A 22053-nucleotide genomic window follows, 5' to 3' on the forward strand; every position below is an offset into this window, starting at 1 on the left:
CAAAGGCTTTCTCCGCATCAGTCCCGAGTAAAACTAAGGGGAGCTTTCTTTCCTTTGCATAGTGCATAAGGTGTAGTACTTTATAAGCATTGTCCTTTCCCTCTCTACCCGCAACAAAGCCCGTCTGATTTGTGGCAGATGGTATTCTATCTGTAATGGAGTGGCCAGCGCAGTCACCAGATCTCGACCCCATTGAGCTGTTGTGGGAGCAGCTTGACCATATGGTACGTAAAAAGTGCCCATCAAGCCAAACCAACTTGTGGGAGGGGCTTCTGGAAGCATGGGGTGAAATTTCTCCAGATTACCTCAGAAAATTAACTGCTAGAATGCCAAAGGTCTGAAATGCTGTAATTGCTGCAAAGGGAGCATTCTTTGAAGAAAGCAAAGTTTGAAGGACAAAATTATTATTTCAAATAAAAATCTTTTTTTCGAACCTTGTCAATGTGTGGACTAGATATTCAATTCATTTGGCAACTCATTTGATTAATAAAAGTATGAGTTTTCATGGAAAACACAAAATTGTCTGGGTGACCCTAAACTTTTGAATAGTAGTGTACATATGTCCACTAGGACATTGTCTCTGGTGCTGCACCATTTGGGTCCAGGATAGCAGCTACTCAATTTTTTCACCATTGAGGCTCACATTTTTATCCATAGAAATGTAATATTTATAGAAATTGTATTGAGTATTTATTTTATGTTTTATGTACTAATAAATTCTATTTTTTAATATATGAAGGCTCAGGTTCTCCTATTTTCTAAATCTTCCCTATAGAGCTGTCACATCAGGAGATGTGACCGCTCTACAGGGCCTCCAGTGATGCACTGACAGGAGACAATGGCTTCTGCAGTGTTATCACCGAGGGTTTACTGGAGTTCATGTTCTCACTTTACGGCACTGCTGAGTGAGAATTTTCCCAAGCAGCGCTGCCACAAGTGACAGCTTGAACTCCAGTGACCTCTGACAGCTGAGTGATCCACTGCGGGAGGATACCAGCCATCATTGTATCACTGGAGGCCCCTGGAGAGCGGTCTCATCGGGGATTAACTGTATGGTGAGTATGTACTGTATGTGTATATGTATGTACTGTATGTGTAAATGTGTGTACTGTATGTGTAATTGTATGTACTGTATGTGTATGTGTATGTACTGTATGTGTATATGTGTTTTCTTTTTACATTTGAACACAGTAGTCGGATAATTGGATTACTACTGTCCCATCATAGGTTAGCTGTCACTGTAGCAGGCATAGCCGGATGGGACTAGTAGTCTCATCGGACGATGCCTGCCTACATACAGACCCACACACACACAGACAGCCCCGAACACACCCGCAGACCCCATCACACATACACACAGATACACACAGACACCCGCACACAGACACACACAGCCCCGCCGACCCCCGCAGACCCCCGCACACACACAGATAGACGCAGATACACACAGACACCCGCACACACACACATCTTCTCCGCCCAAACACATAGTCTCCGCCCACACACTCTTCCTCCTCCCAATCTGCAGCGGTTCTCTTCGACAACTCTGCAGCAAAACCACAGATCTTTTTAAGCCTGTGGATTTGCTGTGGATTTGCCTGACTCAATGGTAGTCAATGGGTGCAGAAACACCACAGATTTGCAAAAAGAATTAACATGCTGCGGAAAATAAACCACTGCAAATCCACGCGTATTTTTCCGCAGCATGTGCACACCAATTCTCAATTTCCCATTGACTAACATTGCTTGTGCACTACAATGCGGATTTGATGCAATTCTGTGAGTCCAAAAACGCTGCGGAAACTAATCAAAATCAGCAACGTGTGCACATAGCCTAAATTCCCCTACAGATATCTCTGTTGCACATGCGCTGCGGGAGGTCTGCGTGGAACTTGCGCTAAGGTTATGTTCACACATTGCGTTTTTGCTGCTTTTTTTATGCAAAGTTTAAGCTGCTTACAAAAAGAAGGTTTTGCTTAGTTTTTTCTGTGCTTTTATTGCTGTGTTTTTGTCAGTGTACATTTGTCTCTTGTGCATGTTCATAAAGTTTAGAGCATTTAAAAATAATTTTATTCAACTTTATCAGGTTTTGGCAGCAAAAACACAGCAAAATCTGACACCTACTGTAAGTTTTTGCAGTGTTTTTTTGCACTACCCATTGCTTTCAATTGGTGAAGAATGGGCTTTGATAGACCAGACTTTTCAGGATGCAGCAATACCGCTATTTTTGTAAATCTTTTCTATTTTCATTATTTGTAATAGAGGATAAAGGGGTTGATTTGAATGTCTTTATTAGAATTTTTTTTCATATTTTTGTATAAAATTTTTTTTTACACTCTATATTAGTTCTCTTGGGGGACTTGAACCTGCAACTGTCTGATCACTTGTGCTATATGCAGCAATACCACAGTATTGTGGCATATAGTAAAAAATCACAGTCTCCTGTGAAGCCCGGCCACAGGCCAGGTTTCAGAAGATCTCCCAGCCATCAGAAGATCACAGCCATCACCTCCCAAATATGGGTCGGGCTCACTCCATGAGCCTGCTCCACACACCTGCTACCAGCCATTGGTAAGGGGTTAAAAAACGATTGTAATATTGTATAGAGTATTAGCATCGATAGCGTGGAATAACTTATAAAGGTTGGATTAGCTGAGCGAAAATACTAAAGCAATAGGCATTAGCATAATAAAAAAAACTAGCAAAGCAGAAGGCTTTGGTTAAACTATCATTTGTAGCTATGTTAAAAGAAAGCTTTTACTAATGTCACAGTTGATGTTTTAATTTTAGCGTCTGTCATAAAATGTCAGTTTCCTGAAACATTTTGTGGTCCACTTATCGGGGCATGGTGACTGAGATGTAGGAAACATTCATTAGAACTTGCATTATCCCTGACAACACCCCACAGCTATTTCAAAACAAATAGGGCTGCGTCTGGGAAGATATATTGTGTATTCTTCAAGTTAGTAGCTAATTAAATTGCTTTTTCAACAGTGAAGGAAGCAACATCTTCTACAGCTCTTGATAGCACCATGTGGGTAAAACCACAGGACATGAGTGCCCTCCCACCCTAACTTTAGAAAAACGCAGAGGAGCAGTTTGTTCAAGGTCTCCTCAAGAACTCGTCTATAACTAAACTAAAACTTCTATTTCACCCTTTTGTTTCACTCACATCTTTTTTTAGTGAAATGCTGCATGACTCTTTCAGGCTTCAAAATGTTGCATGTTAGTCTTCAACAAGACAGATTTTGTGCTCCACTGGGGTGCTGGACTATGATTGCTCAAAAATGTAACATTTTCTGGAAATGTCTCAAATAATACATTAGGAAAAACATCTGGATTTTGAAAACCGCTCCCACTTTGTCGAGCAAACTCAAAAATGATGAGGATTGAAAGAGACAAACCTAAAAATGGCCCAAAATTTATGATGAATCAAGGCCAAAGTGTTATGTGTTCACATAGATTCCAATATTTTTAAGTACTGATAAATTTGAAGGGGGTTCTCTAGGACCTAATATTGACGGTCTGTTATTGTGATAAATCAATATCAGATCAATGTAGATCTAAAGTCTCCATTCACATTAGTCTACACTCCCTGACTGAAGTTATGTCGCTTATCTATGTTATGTAAATAAAAGCTTATAACCTGACGTTAAATTCATCCATTGGTTATAAATTATTCTTTTAAAAGGTGAATCCCTCCGAAATGTGGTTTAGGTTAAGAAAATAAATTGGCATTAATGCAAAAATATTGATCAGTTAATGGACACAGAATGGTCAGATTTTGGCAAGACAAAAGTTTTGTCGCCTGGTCATATAATGCATCCAATCCTAGTTTACATCCTCACCTGTGCTCAGTAAATGATCGGTTAATTAGTGTGTGTATAAAAAAGAAACTCAGCACCCCAGACCTTCACTTGAACTGCAACTTGAGCTCTGACAACATGCCAAAAATCCACCCTGCGACCAAAGCCTGGATTATCAAGAGGCTGAAGACCAGATCCACTGCAGAGGTGGCTGGCATTTTTAATGTGTCTCAGCGTCAAGTACAAAGATTTAAAAAAAGATTTGAAGAGACTGGAGATGTGTTTGACAAGCCCAGGTCCGGCAGACCCCGCAAGACAACTGCTCAGAAGGAACGTTTGTTGGTTAGAAAATCCAAAGCAAGCCCCTCTTCCACTGCAGCAGAGCTCCAACAGGCCTGGTCACCTCAAGTCCCTGTGTCAACTAGAACAGTTCGTAGGATTCTGTCTCGAAATGACTTCTATGGTTGAATCAGTGCCCACAAGCCAGCACTAAACAAAAGGCAAATAAAAAACCGTGTGGCATTTGCAAAGTCCCACAGCCTGCTAAACAGATGGACGCTGGAAAAGTGGCAGAAGGTGGATTTCTCTGATTAATCTTCAGTAGAATTACACCATAGCCGCCGCAAATACTGCAGGAGACCTACTGGAACCGTATGGTTCCAAAATACACCCAGAAAACAGTTAAATTTGGTGGTGGAAAGATCATGGTCTGGGGTTACATTCAGTATGGGGGTGTGTGAAACATTTGCAAGGTGGAAGGCAATATCAATAGCCTAAAATATCAAGAGCTATTAGCTACCTCTTATATTCCAAATCATAAAAGGGGTCAAATTCTGCAGCAGGATGGTGCTCCATCTATACATCCATCTCTACAACAAAGTTCCTCTAGGCAAAAAAGATCAAGGTGCTCAAGGACTGGGCAGCCCAGTCTCCAGACATGAGTATCATTGAGCATGTTTGGGGTAGGATGAAAGAGGAAGCTTGGAAGACAAAACCAAAGAATCTAGATGAACTCTGGGAGGCATGTAAGACTGCATTCTTTGCTATTCCTGATGACTTCATTAATAAATTGTATGAATCATTGTTGAACCGCATGGATGCAGTCCTTCAAGCTCATGGAAGTCACACAAAATATTAAATATGACTCTAATAGCACCACAACTTAATTCACCAATGTTATGCAACATATATTTGTATTTTAAGTTAATTATTTGTTTGAATATCACATTACTTTCTGTGGGCGACAAAACAATTGTCTTGCCAAAATCTGACCATTCTGTGTCCATTAACTGATCAATATTTCTGCATTGATGCCAATTTATTTTCTTAACCTAAACCACATTTCGGAGGGTTTCAGCTTTCAAAAGAATAATTTATTATACCAATGGATGAATTTAACATCAGGTTATAAGCTTTTTTTTACATAACATGGATAAGCAACATAACTTTTGTCAGGGAGTGTAATGTCATCTGGTTCAGCCGACAGTGTAATAAGTACATGAGCTCATATTTCATGGGAAATATCGATCCAATTTCAGACTGCTGATTGTATTATCTCCCAGGGATAAGACACTGACATACATGTCTGGAGGCAACTCTCTCATAGAGAAAATTGGAGCGATCGACTGCACGAGCGCTCTTGTGTACAGGCGAGCCTGCTGATATGGCTGCCAGCCGAATGATTGGTTGAACCATCATTTGGCCAACACTCATTTAATATGTATGGTGGGCACATCTTCCAATTAGCTTATTAAATGTGTTGTGTAACACCCCAGGTTCCTGTTTATTACAGTGGTATTGACTTCCTCATGAGGAGGGTGATGCCATGCTTGGAAGCGAGGAAGGATCCCTTTAACAGGTATCACAAACGTGCAACATGTTTTTACTCCAGGCCAGAAGGGGAAGTTCTGATCCAGTTTGTGGGTGGCTACCCTATATATGTTCTGGCTGGAGGGAAAGTGAGTGTAGTCTGCCAGAGACAGGGACTGAAAGCAGTCAGGAAAACAGTAGGGGCCGTGCAGACGAGAGGATCTGCAGCTCCTGTGAGGACAGCTGGGGCTGTGCAGACCATGTTCTGCAGCTCCTGGAAAGGAAAGCAAGGAACGGAACAGTTTGTAGAGAGTGTGAAGGAGGAAGGAGCAAAGGCGAAGTGAAAAGCTGGAAGGAAGCTGCGACTGAGCTTCCTCCATGCTGAAGCACAGATACCAGTAGCCAGAAGTCCGAGGTTGTGGGGTAACTTCATGCCACAGCAGAAATCGGCGGATAGCTGATTGCAAGTCACCTCTCCACCATTAATATCCGAAGGCACAGTAACACATAGAGCCTGGCGTCATCTGAGAGACCCTGTAAAAAGGCTTGCATTACCTGCCATGCGGGTAGTGTCCTATCTAAAGGGGGACAGAGAGAGAGAGTGAGGACATTGTGTGAGGCCTAAGGCAGCAAGGGACTACAACACAGCGCAGAGAGGAAGACTTCCAACCCCACCTGGCTAAGGGGATTCCCAACACCCAGGGCCATGGACCCGGTCACTGCCACCGTGACACATCCCTTTAAGAACCGGCCCGGTTCCGTGTACCCCACGGCCCTGGCGGGCACTCCAGTTGCGGCACAGCAAAACTGACACAGTTTGATATATTTTGTAGTGGCCCTTGGTGGTAATACAGGAGCTCTCCTGTTTACTTGTGTGCCACAGCACTTTCATTCATCTGATTGGTTGGGGGGGGGTGCAGACCTCTGTAGAGATAATGTTGATGAATAACCCTAAGGATACATCATCCTGTCCTGGAAAACCCCCTAACTTCATATATCTATATTACCGGTATATTTTTCTGTGAGAGCCATATATTTTGTGCCAAAACAGGACTGGATACAAACAATTGAAACATTTTTAAGGGAACTTTTTTGGTGAATTCTTCTGAAGGAATCTAATCCTACAACTCCTATATAAAACCATATGAAGAATGTATGAAGCCACAAGGCTCATAACATGAACAAAGTTTTGCTGATATGCTCGGGTACTTTTAAAAAAAATGAACTGAGCTTTACTTAACATTCATGGGTCCAGTGCTGTGTCTCTGCCACTGAACCGGTCTCTATCTTTTGTCTGTAGCACTGACATCCCATTGATAACACTGTAGCCTATCACTAAGCTCAGCAGAAGTAGACAGCATGAACTACTGAGCTCAATGATTGGCTGAAGCATTGTCGACATGATGTCAGCCAAACAACACAGACTGGGAAGAGTGGCAGAGACACCGTGCTGGACCCACAGGGGGTGCTTTAATCTTAAAGCTCAGTTTGTTTTTACAAGGAACTGAACATATTAGCAAAAGTTTGAACCCACCTGGCTGCAGAATGAAAGAAAATGGTGGTGCTAGCAGTAGGCAATAGTCATACAAGCTCTAAAAGTTATTAGCCATTATGTAAGAAACATTTTTATCGTAGAATAGAGTAAAAAAATAAAGGCTGCAAAAAAATTCAGTACAAATTCCCAACAGATCTAAAAACTGAGATAGCAGATTGAATATATGCAACCTAGATAATCATTTCTGCTTGTGCTGTGGAATGCCGATTCTAGTGTGAAGCAGCATTATAATGTGTCACAGCTGCTCCGAGTCTTTTCTTTTCTGTAGAATATCTCTGCTGTGCTTAGTATCAGTTGAACCTCTAGGAAAGCTGCTTTCATATACAGCTAGTACAGGAAATGGTAATTTCCTGCACCTCTCTGCTTTATATGTGTCACTTTTCTATGACCTACATAGTAAAATGTAGCAAATAGTGATGTGTTTAAATGTCCCTGAAGTGGATTTTAACCATATAGAAAGGTGTTGAGAACATCTAGTTACCTTGAACTATTCCGTTTGGCTTTTAAGGTAGACCCTAGATGTTGTGCCATTCATAGTGACCAGAAAGTATCTATATACAAAATATAATCTGAAAATCACAATACGCATTGTGGAAGAACAGTTGAGAGAAGGATAAAATGCACATCCTTTAATAATGTATACTATTTATTATGTATCTTTACTGTATTGAACGGGTGACTAGTGATGAACAAATACATTCGGCACTATTCATTACTCGCACGAATAGTACGCTATTCGTTACTTGGCGAGTAATTAGGGATTCACCTCAGTATATTTGAGTGACCCGCTCAGCATGTTTGGTGCTATATTTGCAGCCAATGAACATGCTGGGCTGGCTTGCCAATCACAGTAATGCCGGCGCCATCTTTGGTGTGGCATTACTGTGATTGACAGGCCTTCCAGTGTCATAGGGACTATTTTTTAAAGGGAACCTGTAGGAAGGATTGTACATGGTAACCTACACACAGTGTCAGGTCGGCGCTGTTATACTGATTAAAATGATACCTTGGTTGATGAAATCCATCTTGTGTTTGTTCTTTAATCTTTATTTTCAGTTTGCAGTTAATGAGATTCTCGTGCCCTAAGGTGTATGTGGTGCTCTGATTAGATATTCATAATGCAGACTGCTGACAAGTCACTGATCCCTACTAAGTTGGAGGAAATCCAGCCCTTGTGTTATGATCCAGGTCGGGGTTTGCTTCTTGCTTCTCTTTCCCCAGCCTGGTCATGGAGGGGTTAACCTTTACTGCCTGTCTTTGGTTTTTGGGTGGCTATTTATTGGTGCTATTTCTAGTAGCCTTTGTCAGTGATAGTTCTGGTCCTTGGCTAGAGCAGCTGATCCATATACCCTAGTGATCCTTCTGTCTCTGACTTCCTGTGATGATGGGACAGTCTCATGAAAATGGCCCAGTTGGTGGACATTTCTCCCCCTCCAAGTTGCACCTAGTGTTTGTGGCCCTCCCCTGTAATCCTTGTGGGCGAAAAGAGCCGGTACCTTTGCCACCAGTGTTGTCTGAGGGTAATCTTTTGAGCAAGTCTTCCACTACAGCCCACTGGCATGCATTCACTAAAAATGGAATGTCTGCCTCCGAAATCAGAGAAGCAAATTTCTCCTTGTACCTTGGGTCAAGAAAGGTGCACAGTCAGTGTTTCATGGTGGACAAAATGTCTTTTATGCGAGGGTCTTGGGAAAGGCATCTGGATATGAACTCTGTCATGTGTGGCAGACTACAAAAAATCAAACATTCAGTGTCCTCACCAGGAAGAACATTAACCATCCTCTTCTCCTCACGATGCATAGCCTCCTCCTCCTCTTCAGGTGATCCATGCTTGACGATGAAGGCATGAATCTGGGATTGGGAGTCCCCTCTGTAACACAGAGCAAAAACTCCTGTTCCTCCTCATCCTCCTCCTCTTGTTCCTCGTCATCACCCAATGTGGCCTGAGAATACTGTGTGAGGCTGGACTGTGTGGTATCAGCCACTGTACTATCTTGTTTCATAGCCACCTGCACAGCATTCAAAGCTTCCTATTTCATATTCTGCAGAGAATGTTTCAATTGACAGAGCTTCGGGATGGTTATTCTCATAATAGCATCATCAGGGCTCACCATCTTGGTGCAGTACTCAAAGTTTTGAAGAACCTCACACAGGTCAGTGATCCACATCCACTTGGCAGTTGTTATGTGTGGGGGCTGAGTGTTACTCTGATGGGCATTGAGAAGCTGGAATTCAGAGACTGCCCCCTGCTGCTCACTAAGCCTTGCCAACATATGGAAGGTCGAATTCCACTGTGAGAGGCAAATTAAAGAGCTGCTGCAGCGAAGCTAGACTGGCGAAAGCCTAAGGTGACTTTCAGAAATGTGCGCTGACACGGCATACCTTGGCAAGTAGGTCAGACAAGCCAGGGTATGTTTTTAAAAATCGCTGTACAAACATGTTCAGCATGCGGGCTGTTGTGAATTCCGTTCTCGGACTCCCTCCTGTGGTCATGAATGGTACTTTGGTTAGTTCTGCTCTTGGACTCCCTCTGGTGGCTTTGAGCGGAACTGCTGGTCTCTGAGGTTTGCTTTCTCAGCTGACCTCATTTATTGTTAGGCTGGCTTCCCTATTTAACTCTACTCAGATCGTTACTTCATGCCAGCTGTCAATGTATCAGTATTGGTTCAGATCTCTCTTGGACTTCTCTGAGGACCTGTCTACTCCAGCAGAAGCTAAGTCTTTGCTAGTTTATTTGTTGTTATTGCTTCCTGAATATAGTTCTTAGTACTGCTAATTTCTAGTCCAGCTTGCTATCATGATATTCCCTTGCTAGCTGGAAGCTCTGGGGAGCAGAGTGGCACCTCCACACCGTGAGTCGGTGTGGGGAGTCTTTTTGCTTACTCTGCGTGTTTTTTTGTAGTCTTTTGTGCTGACCGCATAGTTCCCTTTTCTATCCTCTGACTATTTAGTGAAGTCTGGCCTCTTTTGCTAAAACCTGTTTCATTCCTGTGTTTGTGACTTTCCTCTTAACTCACAGTCAATATATGTGGGGGGCTGCCTTTACCTTTGGGGAATTTCTCTGAGGCAAGGTTAGGCTTTATTTCTATCTTTAGGGGTAGTTAGCTCTTAGGCTGTGAAGAGGCGTCTAGGGAGAGTTAGGTACGCTCCACGGCTATTTCTAGTGTGTGTGATAGGAGTAGAGTTTGCGGTCAGCAGAGATCCCACTTTCCCAGAGCTTGTTCCGATTACTAGTTTACTCATCAGGTCATTCCAGGTGCTCCTAACCACCAGGTCCATAACAGTACAGCTGGCCAACAAAGTGTTAATGCATCTCAAAAGAGGGATAAGAGAAGTTCTGAACCCATTTTTTTTTCTTTGCAGTGTGTTTTGTCTCTCTTTTCCCCTTAATCTCTGGGTGGTTCAGGACTCAGGTGTAGATATGGATATTCAAGGTCTGTCCTCTTGTGTGGATCATCTCACTGCAAGAGTACAAAGCATTCAAGATTATGTAGTTCAGAATCCGATGTTAGAGCCTAGAATTCCAATTCCTGATTTGTTTTCTGGGGATAGATCTAAGTTTCTGAATTTCAAAAATAATTGTAAACTGTTCCTTGCTTTGAAACCCCGCTCCTCTGGTGACCCCATTCAGCAAGTAAAAATTATTATTTCTTTGTTGCGTGGCGACCCTCAAGACTGGGCATTCTCCCTTGCGCCAGGAGATCCTGCATTGCTTAATGTAGATGCGTTTTTTCTGGCGCTTGGATTGCTTTATGACGAACCGAATTCAGTGGATCAGGCAGAGAAAATCTTGCTAGCTTTGTGTCAGGGTCAGGATGAAGCAGAGATATATTGTCAGAAGTTTAGAAAATGGTCTGTGCTTACTCAATGGAATGAGGGTGCCCTGGCAGCAATTTTTAGAAAGTGTCTTTCTGAAGCCCTTAAGGATGTTATGGTGGGATTCCCTACGCCTGCTGGTCTGAATGAATCAATGTCCTTGGCCATCCAAATTGATCGGCGTTTGCGTGAGCGCAAAATTGTGCACCATTTGGCGGTGTCCTCTGAGCAGAGGCCTGAGCTTATGCAATGTGATAGAACTTTGACCAGAACTGAACGGCAAGAACACAGACGTCAGAATAGGCTGTGTTTTTACTGTGGTGACCCCACTCATGCTATCTCTGATAGTCCTAAGCGCACTAAGCGGTTCGCTAGGTCTGCCACCATTGGTACTGTACAGCTAAATTTCTTTTGTCTGTTACTCTGATTTGCTCTTTGTCATCCTACTCGGTTATGGCATTTGTGGATTCAGGCGCTGCCCTGAATTTGATGGACTTGGAGTTTGCCAGGCGCTGTGGTTTTTTCTTGGAGCCTTTGCAGTATCCTATTCCATTAAGGGGAATTGATGCCACGCCGTTGGCCAAGAATAAACCTCAGTATTGGACTCAGTTGACCATGTGCATGGCTCCTGCACATCAGGAAGATATTCGCTTTTTGGTGTTGCATAATTTGCATAATGTGGTCGTGTTGGGTTTGCCTTGGTTACAGGTTCATAATCCAGTATTGGATTGGAAATCAATGTCTGTGTCTAGTTGGGTTTGTCAAGGGGTACATGGTGATGTTCCGTTGGTGTCAATTTCTGCTTCCACTCCTTCTGAAGTCCCTGAGTTTCTGTCGGATTACCAGGATGTATTTGATGAGCCCAAATCCAGTGTCCTACCCCCTCATAGGGATTGTGATTGTGCTATAAATTTGATTCCTGGTAGTAAGTTTCCTAAGGGCCGACTTTTCAATTTATCTGTGCCAGAGCACGCCGCTATGCGGAGTTATATAAAGGAGTCCTTGGAGAAAGGGCATATTCGCCCGTCTTCATCACCGTTGGGAGCAGGGTTCTTTTTTGTGGCCAAGAAGGATGGTTCTCTGAGACCCTGTATAGATTACCGCCTTCTCAATAAGATCACGGTCAAATTTCAGTACCCTTTGCCTCTGCTGTCTGATTTGTTTGCTCGGATTAAGGGGGTTAGTTGGTTCACCAAGATAGATCTTCGAGGGGCGTATAACCTTGTGCGTATTAAACAGGGCGATGAATGGAAAACAGCATTTAATACGCCGAGGGCCATTTTGAGTACCTGGTAATGCCATTCGGGCTTTCAAATGCTCCATCTGTGTTTCAGTCCTTTATGCATGACATCTTCCGAAAGTATCTGGATAGATTCATGATTGTATATTTGGATGATATTTTGGTCTTTTCGGATGATTGGGAGTCTCATGTGAAACAGGTCAGAATGGTATTCCAGGTCCTTCGTGCTAATTCCTTGTTTGTGAAGGGGTCTAAATGTCTCTTCGGAGTTCAGAAGGTTTCCTTTTTGGGCTTCATTTTTTCCCCTTCTACTATCGAGATGGACCCTGTTAAAGTTCAGGCCATTTATGATTGGACTCAACCTACATCTGTGAAGAGCCTGCGGCCGTTGAGGCTTTTCAGGAGCTGAAACGTCGTTTTTCTTCGGCCCCTGTGTTGCGTCAGCCAGATGTTTCGCTCCCTTTTCAGGTCGAGGTTGATGCTTCTGAGATTGGAGCAGGGGCTGTTTTGTCTCAAAGAAGTTCTGATGGCTCTGTGATGAAGCCATGTGCCTTCTTTTCTAGAAAGTTTTCGCCTGCTGAGCGTAATTATGATGTTGGCAATCGGGAGCAATCGGCTGCTAGCTATGAAGTGGGCATTCGAGGAGTGGCTACATTGGCTTGAGGGAGCCAAGCACCGCGTGGTGGTCTTGACGGATCACAAAAATCTGACTTATCTCGAGTCTGCCAAGCGGTTGAATCCTAGACAGGCTCGATGGTCGCTGTTTTTCTCCCGTTTCGATTTTGTGGTCTCATACCTTCCAGGTTCTAAGAATGTGAAGGCGGATGCCCTTTCTAGGAGTTTTGTGCCTGATTCTCCAGGAGTCCCTGAGTCGGCTGGTATTCTCAAAGAGGGGGTAATTCTGTCTGCCATCTCCCCTGATTTGCGGCGGGTGCTGCAGGAGTTTCAGGCTGATAGACCTGACCGTTGTCGAGCGGAGAAACTATTTGTCCCTGATAGATGGACTAGCAGAGTTATTTCTGAGGTTCATTGCTCAGTGTTGGCTGGTCATCCTGGGATTTTTGGGACCAGAGATTTGGTGGCTAGGTCCTTTTGGTGGCCTTCCTTGTCTCGGGATGTGCGTTCTTTTGTGCAGTCCTGTGGGACTTGTGCTCGGGCTAAGCCCTGCTGTTCTCGTGCCAGTGGGTTGCTTTTGCCCTTGCCAGTCCCGAAAAGGCCTTGGACGCATGTTTCCATGGATTTTATTTCCGATCTTCCGGTCTCTCAAAGGATGTCTGTCATCTGGGTGGTTTGTGATCGCTTTTCTAAGATGGTCCATTTGGTACCCTTGCCTAAATTACCTTCCTCCTCTGATTTGGTGCCATTATTTTTTCAACATGTGGTTCGTTTGCATGGTATTCTGGAGAACATTGTGTCGGACAGAGGTTCCCAGTTTGTCTCTAGGTTTTGGCGGTCCTTTTTTGCTAAGATGGGCATTGATTTGTCTTTTTCTTCGGCTTTCCATCCTCAAACAAATGGCCAAACCGAACGAACCAACCAGACTTTGGAAACCTATCTGAGATGCTTTGTTTCTGCTGATCAGGATGATTGGGTGACCTTCTTGCCATTGGCTGAGTTCACCCTTAATAATCGGGCTAGTTCGGCTACTTTGGTTTCGCCTTTTTTTTGCAATTCTGGTTTTCATCCTCGTTTTTCTTCGGGGCAGGTTGAGCCTTCTGACTGTCCTGGTGTGGATTCTGTGGTGGACAGGTTGCAGCAAATTTGGACTCACGTAGTGGACAATCTGACGTTGTCCCAGGAGAAGGCTCAACGTTTCGCTAACCACCGTCGTTGCGTTGGTCCCCGACTTCGTGTTGGGGATTTGGTTTGGTTGTCTTCTCGTTATGTTCCTATGAAGGTTTCTTCTCCTAAGTTTAAGCCTCGTTTCATTGGTCCTTATAAGATTTCTAAAATTCTCAACCCTGTCTCATTTCGTTTGGTCCTTCCAGCTTCTTTTGCCATCCATAATGTGTTCCATAGGTCGTTGTTGCGGAGGTACGTGGCGCCTATGGTTCCCTCCGTTGATCCTCCTGCCCTGGTGTTGGTTGAGGGGGAGTTGGAGTATGTGGTGGAAAAAATTTTGGATTCTCGTATTTCGAGACGGAAGCTTCAGTACCTGGTTAAGTGGAAGGGCTATGGTCAGGAGGATAATTCCTGGGTTGTTGCCTCCGATGTCCACGCTGCCGATTTAGTTTGTGCTTTTCATTTGGCTCGTCCTGATCGGCCTGGGGGCCCTGGTGAGGGTTCGGTGACCCCTCCTCAAGGGGGGGGTACTGTTGTGAATTCCGTTCTCGGACTCCCTCCTGTGGTCATGAATGGTACTTTGGTTAGTTCTGCTCTTGGACTCCCTCTGGTGGCTTTGAGCGGAACTGCTGGTCTCTGAGGTTTGCTTTCTCAGCTGACCTCGTTTACTGTTAGGCTGGCTTCCCTATTTAACTCTACTCAGATCATTACTTCATGCCAGCTGTCAATGTATCAGTATTGGTTCAGATCTCTCTTGGACTTCTCTGAGGACCTGTCTACTCCAGCAGAAGCTAAGTCTTTTCTAGTTTATTTGTTGTTATTGCTTCCTGAATATAGTTCTTAGTACTTCTAATTTCTAGTCCAGCTTGCTATCATGATATTCCCTTGCTAGCTGGAAGCTCTGGGGTGCAGAGTGGCACCTCCACACCGTCAGTCGGTGTGGGGAGTCTTTTTGCTTACTCTGCGTGGGTTTTTGTAGTCTTTTGTGCTGACCGCATAGTTCCCTTTTCTATCCTCTGACTATTTAGTGAAGTCTGGCCTCTTTTGCTAAAACCTGTTTAATTCCTGTGTTTGTGACTTTCCTCTTAACTCACAGTCAATATATGTGGGGGGCTGCCTTTACCTTTGGGGAATTTCTCTGAGGCAAGGTTAGGCTTTATTTCTATCTTTAGGGGTAGTTAGCTCTTAAGCTGTGAAGAGGCGTCTAGGGAGAGTTAGGTACGCTCCACGGCTATTTCTAGTGTGTGTGATAGGAGTAGAGTTTGCGGTCAGCAGAGATCCCACTTTCCCAGAGCTTGTTCCGATTACTAGTTTACTCATCAGGTCATTCCAGGTGCTCCTAACCACCAGGTCCATAACAGCGGGCCATGCATGGAATGCATACCAGCTTGCAGAGCTTACCAACTCACCACCAAGTTCCACCCATTATCGCACAGAATCAGACCTGGTTGGAGGTTCAGCGGGGAGATCCACTGATCAGTTTGTTCTTTTATCCCTTTCAACAGCTCGGCTGCGTTGTGAGCTTTATCACCTAAACAGATGAGCTTCAGCAGAGTGTGCTGCCGCTTCCCCAAGGCAGTGCTGCAGATTTCCCAGCTGAGGAGTGATGGGTAGGCTAGTTCTGCTGAGGATAAGAAGGAGGGGGAGGAGAGACAAGAAGTGGAATATGAGAAGACTGAAAGCCTGACAGAATTTGGAACCGCTATTCTTGGTATGGGTAAGATGTGTGATGTCCCAGCCTCTGACTCTGTCCCAGACTGCACCATCTTAACACAGTGTGTGATCAAGGAAATGTATCGTACCTGTCCACAAGAACTTGTCTGTGTGTCTGTGGTTAGGTGGACCTTCCCTGTGACTGCGTTGGCCAGAGCACTGCTGATATTGTGTAACACGTGCTTATGTAACGCGGGGACGGCACACTGGGTAAAATAGTGTCTGCTGGGAATCCAGTACCGTGGGGCTGCCACCACCAAGAGGTCATAGAAAGACTCAGTTCCCACAAGTCAAAATGGTAACAGTTCCAGAGCTAGCAATCTGGCAATGTGGGTGTTTAGCATTTGAGCCTGTGAGTGGGTGGCTATATATTTCTGCTTTCTAGTAAATATCTGGAGCAGTGACAACTGAACACTGCCCTGGGAAAGCAAAGTGGACGTGATAGCTGACTGTTGTGTGTGTGCAACCGCTGGTTGTGGGTAGGAGTCATCAGTGCCTGCTTCATGGACAGCAGATTGGGTAGGCCATAACACAGAGGAAGGGGCAGTGGTTTCACCCTCAAACACAGATTTGGTACCCAGGCATTCCGCCCACCTACTGGGGTGCTTGGCTGCCATGTGCTTTTGCATGCTGGCATTGCTGAGGTTGGCAGTGTTCTTGCCTCTTTTTAGCTTGGTTTGGCAGATGCTGCAAATTATAGTTGTTTTATCTAAAGGACTTTCAGAAAAAAACTGCCATACAAGGGAACAACACACCCTTGACCTGTTATCTAGCCTAGTGGGGGGGGCTCTGTGGGACAGTTGACCGAATTCTACCTCTGGGCAAACCACTACCTCTTCTTGCCTGTTTTCTTGCTACGGATCCATCCCTCTCTGTTCTGCTGTGCTCGCTAGGCATGCCACCGTGCCAGGTTGGATCAGTGGCCTCATCATCGACCATGTCGTCTTCCAGTTCCTCAATCTGATCCTTCTTCTGAGCTACTGTTTGAGGCTGACCGGATCTCAACTCTGCCTCATGACTATCCTCCACCTCTTCCAATATCAATTGACCTTCCCCAACGTGCCTTTCTCATGGCCATTGGTGCTCAAATGTTTGGGCATCACTGCACTCCACCTCCTCATGACCCTCTATAATGGTGCACGTTGAGAGGCCTGACAAATTACAAGGGAACGTAAACAGTTCCTCAGAGTGGCCAGCGTTGGGGTCATATATCTCCTGGGACTCTTCATGGTGGGAGGAAGAAGGACCAGGTTGTGGATTCAGAGGCCTAGCCTCTTGGCTACTGAGACTGGACTGTGTGAAAGACTTCATGGTGCTGCTTGTCAATACATTGGAGCCTTTGTCTGCCATCCAACCCACAACATTCTCGCACTTGTCTTGGTTCGTTAGTGGTGTAGCGAGCTGACCAAATTTTGACAGGAACCCAGAACGAGATACAGTCACCTTCGGATCTGTCAAACGGCCTTGGCGGGCACCACCACATCCAGTCCCTGCACAATATAGCTTCCCACCCACAATGAACTCATTCCTGCGCACTGTGGCCCTTTTATGTCCTCCACACCCCCTGGTCTCAAGTTCAAAGATCTGCTCGGGGAACTAAACTCCCCCCCTGCAACTCGGGTGACAACACCGGTGGTTCTGGACTTGTCCAGGACAAGGCTCGCCGAGGCCGTCTCTCCTCCTTACACAGTTCAACTACCTTTTCCAGTAGATCCATTGAAAATTCTTTTGCTTTCCCCGTGACTCACAATCCAGAAATGTCAGTGGCTAGATGAAAGAAGCAAGAGTCTGTCTGGATCCCTGAAACTCACTTAGCTTTTATGCACAGACACTGATTCCAAGCAAACAGATCACAGGTGAGGATGTTACCTTTAGTAACCATTCAAACCCATTTTTGTCAACTTCTCTGCATGTTATCAGGCCAATATCCCCAGGGCATATGAAATTTTGATCAGGGTTATTTGGATGTTTTGGGTTGTTATTATGATTTAAAAAGAGAAAACACAGTAGTTTGACAATAAATGGCTTCTACTAACCATGAGTGAAGAAAAAGTTTTGGTGTTATAATTCATATTTGCTGAAAAAAGGCCAAGAAAGCAAAATTCTGGTGGGGTATGTAAACTTTTGAGCACAATTGTATGAGTGTGGAGGAGGGAAAATCAGAACTTTATTATTCCATATTTCATTTTTGTGGTTATCACTTTCTGTCATCATAACTGACAAGTGCAATTGTGTGATACCTCAAATGAGATTTTGTTCTGGCTCTAAAACCTTCACACTTGACCCATGATCTTGCAATGATGGTGGCATGAAATATTAGGAACTCAAACAGGAAACACCTGAGACTCAAGTACCTAGAAAGTGTGTAGGAGGTTGAACATGTATAAATCCACCCAGACATCAAGGAGGTAATGAAGTATAGGTGTCCAATTTGTCAATCACACCTCCATTGCTCCTGCAGAAACCTCATTCACATGTACAAAAAAAAATAAACTTGTAAATTATACCATTATTCTCCATCATGCCATCCTTGATTTCCCAGCATTGATAGTTTGACTGTCAGTGCAGCGGAAAGGAAATGTTAAAGTTCATTATGAGTGGAAAATAGAGGAAGTGAATGTCAGGAACATCCAACAACCAACATCAGGAGAAATTCTATTCGGAGAAAAGAATAACAGCTGCTTTCAACAGGGAGGACCATGATGTAACACGCTAAATACTATAAGCGCACAATCGTAGGAGTAAAAAGTTATTTACTTTTTATTTTGAAACTTCTGCTGTGGATCCACAGTTGGACCAACTACATTCTCATCTAGTTTTGGTAATTTGTGGCTTTTCCCTATGGACTCCACTACAAAAATAATTATATTGTGGCTTTTGAAATCTGCTACTTGTTATTACTGTTATACTGTTATTTTCCTAAATGTGTGAAAGTGTGATGCCCCAGGGTCCTGGTTGTCACAGTTGCATTGCTTTCCTCATGGGGAGAGTGATATCACACTTGGAAGCATTGGAAGATTCCTTTTATCAGGTAACCACAAAGCACATACAACACCGTTCTGACTCCAGGCCAGAAGGGGGAGCTCTACACCCAACTTCAGGGGAGCTGCTCTCTCTGGTCAGGAGGAGGAATTAGTTGCTAGGCAGTTGCTAGGCAGTTAGAAAGAGTTGGTCAGTTGGTGCCGGACAGCAGACTTGAGCAGTCTGAGGCAGAAGGACGGGTGAGGGGCCATGCAGCCTGAGGTGCTGTAGCTCCTAGATAGCGAGATACAGAAGGAAGAACATCCTTTAGCTAACGTGCCGGAGAGCGAAGCACAGGAGAGTGACAACATGGGAGAATAGTTGCGACTGGGCTACCTCACTGATAAAGCGCAGATACCAGTAACCGGAAGACCGAGGTTGTGTCATACTCTAGGAGGCACAGCAGAAACCGGTAGGACAGCTAGACTACACGTAACCTATCTGCCCTAATGCCCAGGAGACACAGTGACACATAGAGCCCGGGTCATGATAGAGACCCTGTAAAAAGGCTTGAGTCACCTATCATATGGGTTTGTGTCCCACTTCACTAAAGGACAGAGATAACTGAGAGGACCTTGCTAAGAAGCCATAGGCAGTAAGGGACTACAATAACAGCACTAGAAGGAAGGCTTTTAACTCCACCTTGTAAAGATGGACTCTGAACTCACTTCCAAGCAGGCTGGACCCTGCCTGTACCTGTGATCTGGTGCCCTGGACTGTGGCTGACTGCTACCATCAGTAAACCAGGTAAAAAGACTGCACAACTGCATCCATCGTTCTTTACTGCACCACTCACCATCTTCCATCTATTCACTGGGAGCCCTGGGGACCTACTTCACCTGTGGGAAGTTATACCATCTGGCTGCATAACATCACCCCAGAGGACCCCGTTGGGCAGCGTTGGTCATCCCTGACCGAATACCACAGGTGGCATCACAAACTTTCTTTATTTCAAAAACCCCTTTAAAAAGACTTTCCCTTTAACATGGCGCCCAGGGCCACGGACCAGGTTGTCGCCGCCATGACACATCCCTTTAAGAACCGGACCCTGTACCGAGTACCCCACGGCCCTGGCGGGTGACTCAAATGCTTCATAAAATTCACACAAATTATTGGCAGAAAGTTAGAACATTCTGTCATAATTTATGGATAAAAGCCACAAAGTATAAGCATGGTCTTATGGTCTGTGAGAGAAGGGACTCTTATGCAGGTTCTCACATATAATAGAGCAAGAACCATGATGTGAAAAGTTTTTTAGAAACTGACAAATCTGAATGTTATTTGTGTCCTTATCTAGAATTTGTGTACAGTTGTGGATAAAAGTTTTGAAACTTACACAAAGTTTGCTGTTGCAATGTTTTTGGATCTTTTGGATTCTGTTTTTATGATTTCTGCATGACAATTATAAGCATTTCATAAGGTTTTACATTTTTATTAATAAATACATCAAGTTTATTTAAAGGCTCGATATTTACAGTGTTGACACTTATTTTTCAGGACGTTTGCAATTCACCCTGGCATGATGGATAGCTTCTGAGCCAAATTCTTAACAATGGCAACCCACTCTTACCTAACCAAAGTCTGGAGTGTGTCACAATTTCTGTGCTTTTGTTTGTTCACTTTCTTTTTGAGGATTAGCCACAAATTCTCCATTGGGTTGAGATCTGAGGAGTTTCCCGATCATAGAACCAAAATTTCAATGTTTTGTTCACCAAGACACTTAGTTATCACTTTGCCTTATGACATGGTCTCCATCATGCTGAAAAAAGCATTGCTCATCATCACCAAATTGCTCATGGATGGTTGGGAAAAGTAGCTGCTGGAGGATGTTAAGATCATTCAATTTAATTGTATTATAAGTGTTTCATAGGCAAAATTATAAGTGCACCCACTCCATTGGATGAAATTAAACTCCACAATGAATCACTGTTAGCATATCAAAAGGCGCATTTTATCGTTCACCTAAGTCTTACCCCAGTCTTCTGCATTCCAATCCCAGTATTTCTTGCAGAATGACAGTCTCTCCTTGATTCCATTCTTGGAGAGAAGTGAATTCTTTGATACCCTTCTTGACACCAGGACAGCCTCCAAAAGCATTCGCCTCACTATGCATGCAGATGCACTGACAACTGCCTGTTGCCATTCCTGAGCTAGTGCTGTAGTGGTGTTGAACTGATCTAGTACCTGAATCTTCTTTAGGAAATGGTTGTATCACTTGCTGGACTGTTAACTGCCATTTCTTAAATATATTTCGAAATGAGGACGGGCAATTTGAAAACGCTTAGCTATCTTCTTATGGCCTCCTCCTGCTTTGTGGGCCTCCACCATTTTTATTTTCAGAGTGCTAGGCAGCTGCTTAGAAGAACTTATGACTGCTATTTTTGGCACAAGGTTAGAGGAGGCTGAGATTTTATAAAGCTGGGAAATTTGCATAGCCAGGCCTTTCCTAACGACGATGGTGAACAAGCCACAACCCTAACAGGCTAATTAAGGACATCCTGTATGTGAACCAAAATATGAGGTCTAAGGGATAACATTTCACCATGTGAATAAACGGGTCGATATTGACTATTAGGATTGGAACTTCTAATAGATGGCACTAGAGTTCAAGTCTTCTTCCTCTCTGAAGAGGCAATATGCATAGCCAAAATATGAAAAAAACCCTGTTGGGGTTTTAAGAGAAATTAATACATTTTTAATGCATATGTCTAACTTTTTCATTTTATTTTTTGAACGGGATGCAATAGTGTAGTCTACAATGCTATTTCATGCTTTTTTGAGGTATGTTGCCAGAAAGGCAAAAGGGACACTCATTTAAGTCACCGTCTGTCAACAGAGACTTATGGAAAAAGTATAGCAATAGCGTTGGTAGCTGTTCCAGTGTAGAAGCTAAGATTGGATTGGAGACTACTTGGGCAATGCACAAAGGAAAATGCCTTCATGATGGAACATCACATCGATCCTCCACCTAGTCATGGTGTGTTTAATGTATGGTAGCAGGAACCCTCTAATCTTCATTTCATGTATACTAACAGCTCAGAGTTACATTGATTTCTCCAAAATGTCTCTGGAGATGTTTTCACTACAGGCTGCATGTTGCTCACACCTTTATGAGCAGTCTGCGTGGCTTAAATCTGCTACCTTAGCCTATAGCATTTCCAGACAGGTGTCCCATCGAGCACATCTGGGATGTCATTGGTTGACAGTTGCAAAGAACCTTCATGATTTACAGTTATATGAAAAATTTTGGGCACCCCTATTAATCTTAAGCTTAATGTTTTATAAAAATTGTTTTTTTTGCAACAGCTATT

This window comes from Ranitomeya variabilis, chromosome 3 (assembly GCF_051348905.1).
Source record: "Ranitomeya variabilis isolate aRanVar5 chromosome 3, aRanVar5.hap1, whole genome shotgun sequence".
Classification (NCBI taxonomy): Eukaryota; Metazoa; Chordata; class Amphibia; order Anura; family Dendrobatidae; genus Ranitomeya; species Ranitomeya variabilis.